Source organism: Lygodium microphyllum, chromosome 21, assembly GCF_053477565.2.
Source record: "Lygodium microphyllum isolate KBCC chromosome 21, Lygodium_microphyllum_v1.1.10, whole genome shotgun sequence".
Taxonomy (NCBI): domain Eukaryota; kingdom Viridiplantae; phylum Streptophyta; class Polypodiopsida; order Schizaeales; family Lygodiaceae; genus Lygodium; species Lygodium microphyllum.
The window spans coordinates 124924740-124938322 of record NC_141155.1 but is presented as its reverse complement, the minus strand read 5'-3'; positions in this window follow the sequence as shown (position 1 = coordinate 124938322).

Genomic DNA, 13583 nt, shown 5'->3' with positions numbered 1-13583 from the left:
ATGTAACACGGTATCTTGACAGCACATGTCCTTTGTCCTTCGTGGTAGGGACCAAGCGGCAACACCCAGGGAGGTAGCTGGTTGAAGGAATCACAGGAAATTCATCGACGACGAGGGATATTATACTCAACTCACGAGCACTCAAATGGAATGAAAGAACAGTCACTCGCCCCATTCCTAATATCACTCGAGGAAATAAGGATGAAATCCAAGAGCTCACACCTAGTTTAGAAATCGACAAGGGAATGATACTGACGGAGTATGCCAAGGTGCACAATTGATGGTGCATTAGTGCGTCCAACCCGTCTGGCATAGGTGCAAGGAGAAAGGCAAGGGAACCTTGTAGTGTAGCGAATAGAGTGATGTGTCCTGTGTTGATGGCAGAAACCCAGCCCGTGGGTGCATAGGAGAACGGGAATGTACCTGACTCCAAAGGTCGGAACGTCCCTTAATCCTCACCACTCGGTAATTGATTGAAGAAACACTAGTCACACTCAGCCCACCCTATGTCTCGCGCTCCGTTGAAAGATACAGAGGGCAGCCCTTTTCTGAAACCCATTGATGTAATCCTCACTATCACTTGTGCAAAGGTTGTATGCCTTGTGCACATTTGATGGTGCAATTGTGCATCCCGCCCTGTTCCGGCATACAATGCAAGAAGGAAGGCTAGGGAGCCTTGTGGTGCAGTGCACATAAGCAGATTGTGCTTTATGCATAGAGAGGCCCATCCCGTGTGTGCAACACTCTGTTCATACAACTCACCTCTCATTTGATTTGAATGGAAAGACTGGTCACTCACCCCACCCTCTGTCTCATGCTCTGTTGGAAGATACAGAGGGCAGCCCATACTCACATCCCCATCCTGTTAGGATGAAAGCTCACCTCACTCAAGGGGTTGGTGATGAAGATCATGTTGGATATTATTGTTGTCAGGATGTTGAGGACGAGGCATACCCAGGGAGGTGGCCTACAAATCTCATACTTCAATGACTTGTAAGAAGAGTCGTCTGTTAAGAAGGGCAGACAGATTGATATTGCAAAGACATCGCACTAAGGGAGGTGGCTTCAAATTACTTGCTGAAGAGGTTTTGCTGGTGAGTCCGCCATCCTGAACTGCGGGGTGTTACCACCTTTTCCACAGTCAGCTTCTCGTCCAAGGGTGTTTCCACCTTTTCTTGGAACGAGGCTTGTTATGACAGGGAATTTCTTCATTTTCTCCCATAACAGTTTTATTGTTTTTTTTTCTTTTTTCTTTTCTTGTCTTTTTTTTCATTTTCTGTTTTCTTCTTCTTCTTCTTCTTCTTCTTCTTTTTTCCCCATTAAGAAAGAGAATGGTAGAAATACCATGTATCAGGACTAACCTCGCCACCGTTATTGGATCACACGAGAAGAGAACAATGTCGGATTGAGATGTTTTTGCGAGGGGGTAGTAGAACGAGACCGTCCCATGAGGAGAATCATAATGGCTATCAGAAGCACAACAAGAAGGACACTGCGATGCCCAAAAGGAAAGGGGTAGGTCGACTGTGATTGTCAAAATCCCTGGGGAGAGAAGTACTTCTTCAGGTGATAGCCATTGATGAGGAAAGGATCATCAGAGGCATCAATGGTCTGCACTTGAACAGAGCCGTTAGGATTGACAGCTTGGCCAATACCTTGAATGGGCCCATCCACCGCTATTGAAGCTTGCCATGAAACTTGCCAAATCTCGAATCATAGGCTAGGACAAGATCACCTTCTTTGAACTCCTTGTGCTTGATGAAACTGTCATGATAGGCCTTGTGTCACGCTTGAGTGGTTTCCATGCACTGTAAGGCCATCCGCCGTACCTCATCCAAGCATTCCAAGTGCAGGAGACGGCGTTGTAGTGACTCATTATCTCCCAAGCGTTCTTTAACTGCCACTCGTAAAGAGGGAAATTCCAGCTCAACAGGGAAGACAACTTCTGTACCATACACTAGCTGGAAAGGGGTCTATCCGGTTGCTGCCTTATAAGAGGTTCTATACGCCCAGAGGGCCTCTGTAAGTCGATTGTCCCAGTCGCGATGATATGCGAAAATCATTCTTGTCAGAATCGAGCAAAGGATGTGATTGGTGGCTTCAACTTGGCCATTGGCCCTAGGGTAATAAGGAGTGGACTTGCGATGGCGGATCTTATACAGTTCCGTCAGCTCCTCCATGATTTTGTTAAGGAAATGAGTACCTTTGTCACTTACCAGCTCGAGGGGACTACCAAAATGGATGATAATATTCTCGTACATGAACATAGCTACATTGTTACCATCATCTTGCTTCAAGGCTTTAGCTTCACACCAGTTTGTGACATAATCCGTACATACTAAGATGTATCTGTTCTGCTTCCGTTTGGTGGGTGGATCAATGGGACCCACAAAATCAATCCCCCACTTCTCGAACAACTTTAGGGGAAGAATGGGTTGCAGTGGCATGGCACTTGTTTTGATGGGTTTCCCCATTTGCTGACATGCATCACATCTCTTACAATAATCATATGCGTCCTTGTGGAGGGTCGGCCACCAGTATCCTGCTACTAGCAGAGCCTTCCTGGCTATCGCTTCTCCTATGAAGTGTCCACCACATGGTTCGTCATGGCATGCTTTCAATACTATGCCGATTTCATCTCCTACAACACATCTTCGCAACACTTCATCTTTGCCTTTCTTGTACAATGCACCGCCTAACAAAGTGTAGGGGGCTGATTCTAACAGAAGCTTCTTCTTCTCACGGCTTGAGATGCCAAGAGGATACTATTGAGTTGCCAAGAGGTTGGCTATGTCTGCATACTAGGGAGTAACTGTTTCAACTAGAAACAAAGAAGCATCAGGAAGGTCTGGATCATCCTGTTCCTCTTCTTCTGTTTGAGGGATCCGTGACAAATGATTGGCTAGGATATGGGAACGGCCAGGCTTAGTGACCACTTCAAAGTCGAACTCTTGGAATAGGAGCAACCATCTCATCAATCGTCCTTTAACATCTACTTTTTTCATCAAGAAGGACAAGGCTTCATGATCCACATAGAACTTGAATTGTGTTGACAATAAATAGTGTCGAAACTTTTCCAGTGTAAACACCATTGCTAAGCACTCAAGCTCTGTCATCACTGTATAGTTCCATTCCCTATCAGTGACCTTTAGGCTTGCATAATATATTGGTTGATCTACTTTGGAGGGGCCCTTTGACGTAGGACAGTACCTAACCCTTCAATTGATGCATCTGTGTGCACATGGAACTCCTTCGTCCAATCAGGAGGCTGCAAAATAGGTTCTTGGATAAGGCACTATTTTAGGGTATTAAAGGCCTCTTCACAGTCATCAGTCCAAAGGAAATCTGCCTCTTTCCTTAGGAGCTTGTGCAAAGGGGCTGCCTTGGTTGCAAAATATGCAATAAATCTTGTGTAATAGCCCACATGGCCAAGAAATCCTCTCAATTGCTTGAGGTTTGTTGGTGATGTTAAGGCGGCAATCTTTTCAATCTTTGCCATGCCTGTTGCAATCCCTTGTGCAGAGACAATATGGCCCAACAGAACTCCTGAGGAGACGCCAAAGACACACTTGTCGGGGTTGAGAGAAATCCCATACTTTTGGCATCTATCAAAACATTGCTCTAGGTGTCCCCAGTGCTCTCGGATTAATCTATAGACACAAAAGTCATCAAGGTACACCTCAATGAAATCATGTAGATGATTCTGGAAGGCAACCATCATTACTCGTTGGAAGATGGCAGGATCATTACAGAGTCCAAATGGCATCACTCTATAGGCATAGGTCCCCCATTTTGTTGTGAATGTTGTTTTAGATTGGTCCTCTTCTGCGATTTGGACTTGGTTATATCCATTGAATCCATCCAAGAGGGAATACAGCTCATGGCTTGCCCCACTGTGTCCAACAGTTGGTCTGTAAAAGGGATAGGGAAATGATCCTTCTTCGTCTTTGAATTGAGCTTTCGAAAGTTAACACATATTCAAAGTTTCCCGTTCTTCTTGGGTACTACTACAATGGGCGAAACCCATTCACTATTAGCCATGAGATAGATGAATTCTACTTCAAGAAGTTTCAATAATTCGGCCTTCACCAGAGCATAATAATTAGGATTCATACACCTTTGTCTTTGCCTTACAGGTTTGGCATCAGGCTCTAGGTCAATGTGACGTTGACATACTATGGGATCAATCCCCTTTAGGTCTTTGTACGACTAAGCAAACACGTCTAAGTTCTCTTTGAGTAGGTCTCGCAAGAACACTAGTTCGTCTTCTGGAAGATTGAGACCCACTTTTAGATGACGTTCAGTACCTTCAGTATCAAGGAATGTTGTCTTTCACCTTCCACTTTACGGATAAACGTTCCATGGATTGCTTGTGGATAGAGGTCTGACTCTTTCAAGAGAGTAGTATCCTTGTCTGATATCCCACTAAAACCTATGTTCTCCTTCTGAATAGATGGCTCATTCGTCTGTTTAGGTTGTTGGAAGGGGATCACAGCTTTGTTTGCTTCGGTGTGAGTGGTAATTTCTTTTGGACTTAGGGATTCATCTTCAGAAGATGCATCCGGGAATGTCACATAGCACGGACCTTCTAGGGGCCGGGGTTTTGAGGGATTTGGCTTCTGTTGACAAGGGGCATCATCATCATCTTTTCTTTGGGGGTTGAACGGTCAGGGCGACAGGAGCCACTGGTGAACTTAATTTTTATGCCTTTCATCCATTGCTTATATAGATTCTGCATACTTTGTGGTCCATTGATCAACCCGAACGGCACCATGGTCATTCCATCCAGTACCCTGAGATATTCGGCCTGTGAGGTCTCTATAGGGACATCAACAAGATCATCCTCTATTAGAGGGAATTCTTCATCTGCACTTTCATAACCTGCTTCATTTTCTTCCTCATCATTTTCATCCTCTTCCTCTGGAGGCTCTGTCTCTGCTTCTGTAGTAGCTATGTAGGAGAAGAACAGATCTTTTGCCTCTACATCTACTTCTGCTTCTGCTACAGCTTCTAACTCTGCTTTTGGCTTTGGCTCTGTATCTATTACTGTCTCTGTATCCGCTCTATCTCTGCTCTGTAGCCACTCTATATCTGCTTTGCCTCTGTACTGTCTCTGCTCTATAATTGTACTGTCTCACTGTCTCTGCTCTGTCTCTGCAACTATCATGTAACAAGGAGAACAATACATCCATGCTTCTATTTCACTGTCAGAGGTGATTTCAGAAGTTAATTCTAGTTGAGGCAAGAGGTATTCACCCATGGACAGGGATTTTGCATTCCTTGGCAATTGGCTTACAGTGCCCACTGTTAGGGACTGTGCCTCTGTTTTCTTAGGAAAGATCTGCTTAACAGCCTCTTCATGTCCTGATGTACCATCTGTTGCCTCGTTAGAGGAGTCAGTTATGACTTCGATGGATGTGGATCCATTGCCCTTTTGCGATCCATACAGCTTTAACACCGCTTTATTGGGTCCTCTGCCTAGGGTTAGGGTTCTTTTGAACCAGTCCGTCTTGGCTCTTGCTTCAAAAAGCCAAGGTCTTCCTAACAACAGAGGGTATGAGGTCCCATAAGGATTTGGTTTGACCACCAAATATGTCAGCCAATAGTCTCTTCTTGCAAGGGTTGTTTTTACGTATGGGAGGATGCCCAATGGTTTGACTCTGCTTTGGTCTGCCAATCTGATAAGCCACTGTGTAGGTTGAATTCCTTGCAACCCTAAGTCCTTCATTGTGACATCTATCATTATGTTTACTGATGAGCCTCCATCAATCAATGCATCTGAAATAAAGCATCCTTCTATCCATACACTAATCTCTGGGGTTCCAGGATCTAGGAAGGCATTAGCCACATCTACTTCCTTTACAGGCTCTAGGGCCTTATTGGTCTTGGTTGCTGTTGAATGAGCGATCCTTAGTCCACGCCTTCTTGTCAAGTTACTTTTGAATTTCTTTCGGCAGTTGGGAGACAGCATCAACAACTGTCGAAATGTTAAGTTTGGTTTAAAAGTGTCTAGGTCTTTGACCAAGTCATAATCTTTGATAGGATCCACAGGCTTCTCCAGCCGGCTGGGGAATGGGGCTACACCCATTTTCATCTTTCCTTTTTCTTCTAGTAATTGCAGCTTCGGCACTTCTTCTATTTCTAGAAGTGCTTCTGTATCTTCTATCTCTTGGGCCTCTGGTCCTGTCTTTGGGACTATCTCTGTAGCTCTCTATGGCACTACAGTGCTCTGTAATGTACTGTTCTGTTCTGTACTGCTCTGTCCCTCTGTTGGCAGGTTGAACTTCACAGTCTTGGCAGGAGAATCATTTTCATTCTAAACCAGCGGTTCCTTCTTCTTGGTGCGCGTAATAGCAGCAACTTCCAACTCTACCAAATTGGAAGTAGGCTCTTGTACCTTTTGTTGGCTATCACTGGCATTGGCCTTTACAAGGGCTAGACTGGGACAATCCTTTGCAGTGTGGCCTTCACCCTTGCATCGGCTGCATAAAAGCTTGTAATCCACAGATCGTTTAGGGTTTGGACAATTTGGGGACCTATAACATTCCACTTCTGATCTCTGACCACTGCTAGACTGTCGTCCTCTGTAACTTTGAGAGGGAAACCTCCTTGGACCAAAATTAGGACCAAATTTCCTAGGCTTTGGTCCAATATCCTGTGTTGTCATTTTAGATTCCAGCAAGTTGAATCTTGCATTTTCATCCTTCTGTCTTTGTTCATGCATCTCTTTCAGAGAGCAAATATCCTCTGTATGGCTCTTCTGTAAACAATAGGAACAGAAGGCTCCAGGAATGGTTGGTTTTTGGCTACATTCAGTGGCTAAATGTCCTGCTTGATGACACTTCCCACACCATGTATTAGAGCGCATCACATCTCTTCCAGCTCCCGCAGGAGTGGATATATTGGTGGTATTCACCTTCAGCATCTGTAGCTGCTTTGTAATCACATCTAGAAGCTCTTTCTTAATACTTGAAACTGAGTTGAATAAGTAGTCCTTCAGATTTTCACCTCCTAAAGTACTTGTGGTAGGGTTTTGGGAAGCTTCTGTAATTACTGCATAAACTAGTTGGGTTGATCCAGAAGGTCCCTTGTTCTGGCTTTGATTCAAAGCTCATGTTGAGACTTGCGGTTGTTGATTCCAGTTGGTAGGGTTCCACTATTGTTGAGTCGCCATTGGAGTAGCTGGTTGAGGCCACTGTTGTTGTGGTTGAACAATCATTTGAGGCACTGTCGTCTGCTGTGACCACACTGGATTAGGTACATTATACTGCGGCACTGTTTGCATCTGGGGATAGGGGTAGGGAACTGTCCTTGGGACTGCATTTGGTGGGTATACCATTCCTGGCATGGGAGGAGGTAAAAATCCTCTTCCTGGAGTCATTGAGAGCCTTGCTTCAACTTCATCGTACAATCTTGCACCTTCCACTGCAGCTTGCAGATTGACTGGTCTTCTCAATTCCACGAACTTGCGATGAACTTTTGGTTGTAGGCCCCTGAGAAACACTCCTTTCTGGATACCTTTGTCCAAATGATGGTTAGTACATCTCTTCAGGATGGATTCCATTCGCGAGACATAAGCTTCTACTCTTTCTCTAGAGGACTGGCTTAAGTTCATGAACTCCTCTCGCATCGGCTCTTCAAAACCTTCACGCCTGAATTTAGTGAGGGAGGCCAACTTCAGGTCGTCCCATCTGCCAAAAATTCCTGTTGCTTGTCTCTCATACCACTGAAACGTTGCGCCCTTGAAAGTGGGGGGGAATATTGCTAACCAATGCTCAGGGGTTCTGACATTGTTAGCCACACATGCTACCACGAACTCTGCTACATGAAGATCAGGGTCTTCATTGTACTCTCCCTTAAAATCTGGCAATGGGACTACATTTGCTGGCCTGTCATCAATATATCTGACTAGGAAGGGGACCTTGAGTCGCCATGGGGACTTCTGTAAAGAGTGCTTTTAGGGAGTCAAAGGAGGCTTCTGCTGCAAGCTCGTTCTCAGCTTTGATTTTTGCCTTCTCTCTTCTCACGTACCTCTAGACTCATTCTAATGCTTGCCTCTTTATTACGTCATTGATCAGGGGGTTGGCTTCAACCAGTTGGTTTGTACTCAACAGGATAGTATTAGAGAGGGCTTCAGTCTTTGATGGATTCTCTGGCCAACATCTCTTCTACTTCTTGCTTTTCAACATCTCTGAATTCGGCTTTCAAACCACTACAGAGGGGGAGATATTCCATTCTAAAAGTATCAAAACTCATTCTTCTTAGGATCGTTGTTGCATCATTATAATAGTGCCATCTTGTGAGGGTTTCAACAGTGTATGTTGTGAAAAACACTCTATCTACCAACTTCCAGTGGGTTGCTAGTTGGACAAACAGAAGATTATCAGTGCACCAAGCATCCCATGTATCTTGCTGTTGAGCATCCACAAACAAATTCCAACTCTTTTCCTTCTTGTCTTCGTGAACCTCCACAGACCACGACTCCTGAAGCTTCTTCACAATCTCCCACTTGATGATGTCTGGAAACTTCTCAATGAATGCCAAATCTTCCATGGATGGTCATTCTCTCTATTTCTGCTCTTCAGTTTGTTCCCAAACAGTTTGCCACCAAGATGTAAGTTTCTGCTGCTTCAACAGGAAGAGGAAACAGTCCACCACATTGAGCATACATTATGATGGTGATATGTTTCCACCATTGTGGGATGAACTTCTTGTGGAAAGTGGATTTTATTATGAGAAATTCAAACTCATCAGTGGAAGAAGGAACTTTACAAACATCCATTGAATTCTCCTCTTCTTGGCAATGCCATTTCCTTCATTTTCAGCTTCTTCTGATGCTTGTTGATAGCAAGTTTCCCCGGCTGCGCACAAAAAACATGGAGCCCCAAGAGGAACACCAAGGAAAAGGGAATTCTCTTGCAAGAAAATCTATCTTGTAACATCAACAAGCTTTTATTTCATTCTTTTGATAACCAAAACAAAGAAAACAACAATTCTTCATGCAGTATCATAGTAGATTTCTCCCACGAATTCGATAGAATCAACCATAATCTTCAACATCTTCATAGAATCCATCAATATGACAAAGAACAAAAAATAATACACCATCTCTTGAATGGAAATCAATCACATAGTATTCATCTTCAATGTCTTCATAGTTCTCTCTCTCAATCTCTCATATACAGTTACACTGCTTTGATAGAATTGACTATCTCTGGCTCTCTTTCCCTCTCTCCATCAATAGTACATCATCTCCTCACTACAATGCTCTCATAATAACTCCCAATAATCCTTCTTAGGTTGTGGATGTACCTCCCAAGAGGTATTCCTGATATGAAGAGTCACCAGAGCCACTACAGTGTCTTTTCACAGCTCACTACTGTCACTGTCACTTAGTCTTCTCTTCAGTCTTCAGCAGCTGTTTCTTCCACTTGTTTTAGCTCTTTTTAACTTAGATTAATCCTTTCAAAAGGTTAGAAAACTTTTCCAAAGTCACATGTACATTCTACAGAACACTTATAGAAGGTCTACAGAATAGTTATAGTACTAGAGCAGTTACAGTACAGAGACAGAGCAGAGATAGAAGCTCTACAGAAGGTCTATAGAGGGTCACAAAGGTTATCAAAACCTCATAACTCATACTCAAACCATTAAAAACTATCAAAAACTATTCAATAAGATTCCAAAAGATCTCAATCTTCATCAATTATCAATCCATACTTCATACAGAAGAAAATCAGAACAAAACAGAAGCTATACAGAAGGTATACAGAACCAATCAGAACTTATCAGAACATCATGGAGCTTCATATCTCCACTGATAATCATCATGAACTTCCAAAACATAATCAATATCATCCAAAACACTCTCAAATACTTTCATTAACAACCATACATCACTCTAAATCCATCAAAAATCAATCATTCAGACCTAAAAAACAACAAAAATCAATCAAAATTTCAATCTTTTTCCACTCTCAACAAAAGGCTACCTCTGATACCCAATAGGAGACTCAAGGACCTACCTCCAATTTGGTGGAATTGAAAGTTTTCGTAATAATATGTGCCAAAAAAAGAGAACCCACAGTTCTAAAAGAGAACATTCTCTTTGCCCAAATGGTAAAGTTCAATCTTTCCAAGGAGAAACAAATAAATATAGAATAGAATGGTAAAATATAGAGCCATTGAGTAATACAGAAGGATACAGAGTCATGACCAGAGATCCAAGAGATAGAGGATGCAAAAGTATTCCCAATAATATAAGAATTACAAATGTTACCATGGCTAGAAGAAAGAGGGAAGATAAAAGTGGGTGTTTCCTCATTTCCTAGCGGATTGGAGAAGCCCATGGATCCTATAAAAAAATATCACTTTGGCCAAAGACCTACACACCTTCAAACCAAACCTAACATTCTCCTAACTGTTGAAAAAATTTTAAAAGCATACTAACAAGAAGACATGGCCTAAGGATTGCTCCCACAATTGACTCTAAGTCCAATAAAGCACAAAGCATGTCAAAGAAGTGGATATGGCTAACACATTTCTGGATCCTGGTACCCTAGAGATTGGTGTGTGGATTGAAGGATGCTTTATAAATGACACACTTCCTTCTTGCACCCATACCAAATGGGATTGGATGCACTGATGCACCATCAATTGTGCACACTAGCATACCCCTTCTAAACCATTCATCTTGTTGATTTTTAAATCGGGGGTGAGCTATGGGTTTCAATCCTTCTCTTCGAGTGATGTGAGTTATGGGGTAAGTGACTCATCTATCATTCCAATATGAATGACTATCGCGATTGAGTGATGTATGCCTCACCATCATCTACTTAACCAGCTCTTCATCAACAATGCTACCTCCTTGGGTACGACTGCATGGTCCCTGCCATATCCATATCCATAGTGTGTTGTGGCAAACTCTCGATGACTTCAACTCCCCAGCATGCATGTCGATGATCTTCATCAACAATGCTACCTCCTTGGGTACGACTTCATTGTCCCTGCCATATCCATAGTGTGTTGTGGCAAACTCTCGATGACTTCAACTCCCCAGCACGCATGTCGATGATCTACATCAACTAACTAAATGAGCTAAGTATTTCTAAACCTACCTCTTACATTCATTTATGTGTATGTCATGTTTTAAGTGTGGGGACGCATCCTTGCACATCTTGGTTGCATACATTGGTAAGCATCCTATTGATTGATCCTTATACGATCTCCTAATTTCCTTCTACCCTATTGATATCCCTTCTTCACCCACCCACCCTTTTTACCCCGTGTCCACAGTCATCTTTAACCCTTTTGGTGGTCTTATCATTTTGTTGATCTTCCCTATGAACACACTCTCTAATCACCAACATTGCAATTTGATCCTACATCCCTAGTTGTCCCTTCAAAATTGCCACTTTTTCTTTTTATGGCACTAAGTTCTAAGCAATGGTTTATGAGCTATTAATTTTTGAAGAATTTTACGCGATAAGGATCTGTTTCCATGTGAACGTACATTTTTTATACTTGAATTGCAATTTGATATGATAGCCTTGATCTTTTCATTTTCTTGGATACTTTTCCTTTTTACAACCCATCTTTTTGATGCACAGATTGGCCATTATTTATTTTTGTGTATTTGCAGGTTTATTTTTATGTAATGTTTCTATTTTTTTCATGTAAACGTACATTTCTTACACAAGAATCACATTTTTGACTTGACAGACTTGTTGCTCACCATCCCTTGGACATTTTCCCTTTTTGTTGCTCCTTGTTTTGACTCATAGATTGTTTGCAATTAATTTCCATTCAAATATTTGGGTGTGTTTTTGTCGTTTTTTCCATGCGAATGGGTTCAATTCTCGTTGAAACTGTGTTGTGATGTGATAGTCTTGTCCAATTCTCATTATGACCAATTTTCCTTCTATTCACATTTCATTCCGATTGATGGATATTTTGTGGAATTAAGTGGTCAATTTTTAATATTTTTCCATGTAAACCCCCTATTCGTTGTCAAATGCACAGGTGTGTTGTCCGTGCTGTTTTTCCCGCTCTCTTGCCTAGTTTTTCTTTTTACAACATCTTCATTTGATGTCGGGATCTCTCCAAATTAAATTTTCCATTCAGTTTTTGAAATTTTCCCCCCACGTGTCCCGTAACTGGTTTTTGCCTTGATACGCTTGATTCTCACCCGGTTATCACCTTGACCTCTATCGTTCCCATCAACACAAATTCTTTTGCCCTCCACCTACATTTGTGCGCGGGCTGGGGGCATGCTTTCATTGTTTCTTTTTTAATGTAAATAAACTTATACCTTTTATTTAAATTCCCTCCTTCCCAACCATCTCCGTGTCCCTCCCCTTCTTCTTCTTCTTCTTCTTCTTCTCTCTCTCTCTCTCTCTCTCTCTCTCTCTCTCTCTCTCTCTCTCTCTCTCTCTCTCTCTCTCTGAAAGATGATTTTTGACATTGAGAAGTGCTTAAAAATAGCCAAAAATTCCGAGTTTCAAGGGAAGAATAGACTTCGTTGAAGGCGGCAGTTTGCAATCAATACGATTTTAAGCGGCAATGCCCCAAAAGTGCTTTAAAGACCCACCGGACGGTGGTTGGAAAATTTTCATAATATTTTGGCATGTCAGATGGGACTTCTGGAGATGCTCAGCAGTGCGGGACTTTGAGACGGATGCCAAGAATTTTTCAGGGTTGATTTGGAGGCCGGATGTGGGAGATAGGCCAGAAGAGAGGTCAAGGGTTAAAGGGCTAAAAGTAAAAGGGACTTTAGCCAAGGGGGTGTGACCTTTGGGGGAGCCCCAACAAAAAAAAGAAAAGATTTTGGGGGGGGGAGGGAGGGGGAGGGGGTTTTGCTGCCAGGAAGAAGACACCCGTAAAACATAAAGCCAAAATGCTGGAAATAATTTTTAGAAACCCGTAAAATACGATTTTTATGAGAAAAATGGGATTTTTGGTGTTTTCGAGTGGGATAAACCAATACAAATGGGATAAAATGCCAATTAGATCTATATTTTTATTGTTCTAAGAATCAAGAGTCACAATTTTGAAAATATATCAGTATTTATATTAGAAAAATAGAGAAAAGTGGAAGAAAATAAGAGAAAAAATAGGAATATACCTTAGATAAATATAGAAAATATAATAAGTGGTTGGGGATGTATGGTAGGGCAAAGCATGAGGTTTGGCCTCAGTTTGCCCTATTTTTTTGCCACAGTGTGTGATTTATTGCTCTTTATATATTAAACCATGACAAAACAACATCTATACACCTATGCTCGGGGGGTTCACTATATATATATTCTCTATATAACGTGCGTTCATGGCCTATTTATAAATATCCTAATTTGTGAATTTTTCTTGAATAAAACACAACCCTTTTCTATTCAATCTGTAAGTAACCCCTTTATATGACACCCTTCTGTATGTAAAAAATGTATAAAAATACTATTTTAAAAATCTCTTATTTTGAACTCACGTTATATATACATATATTCATGAGTGACCCTCCCGAGCACCTATGCAATGAAGCAAAACTTAAACAGTGAGGGGGAGTAGGATTTTGTACAACAATTTGAGGG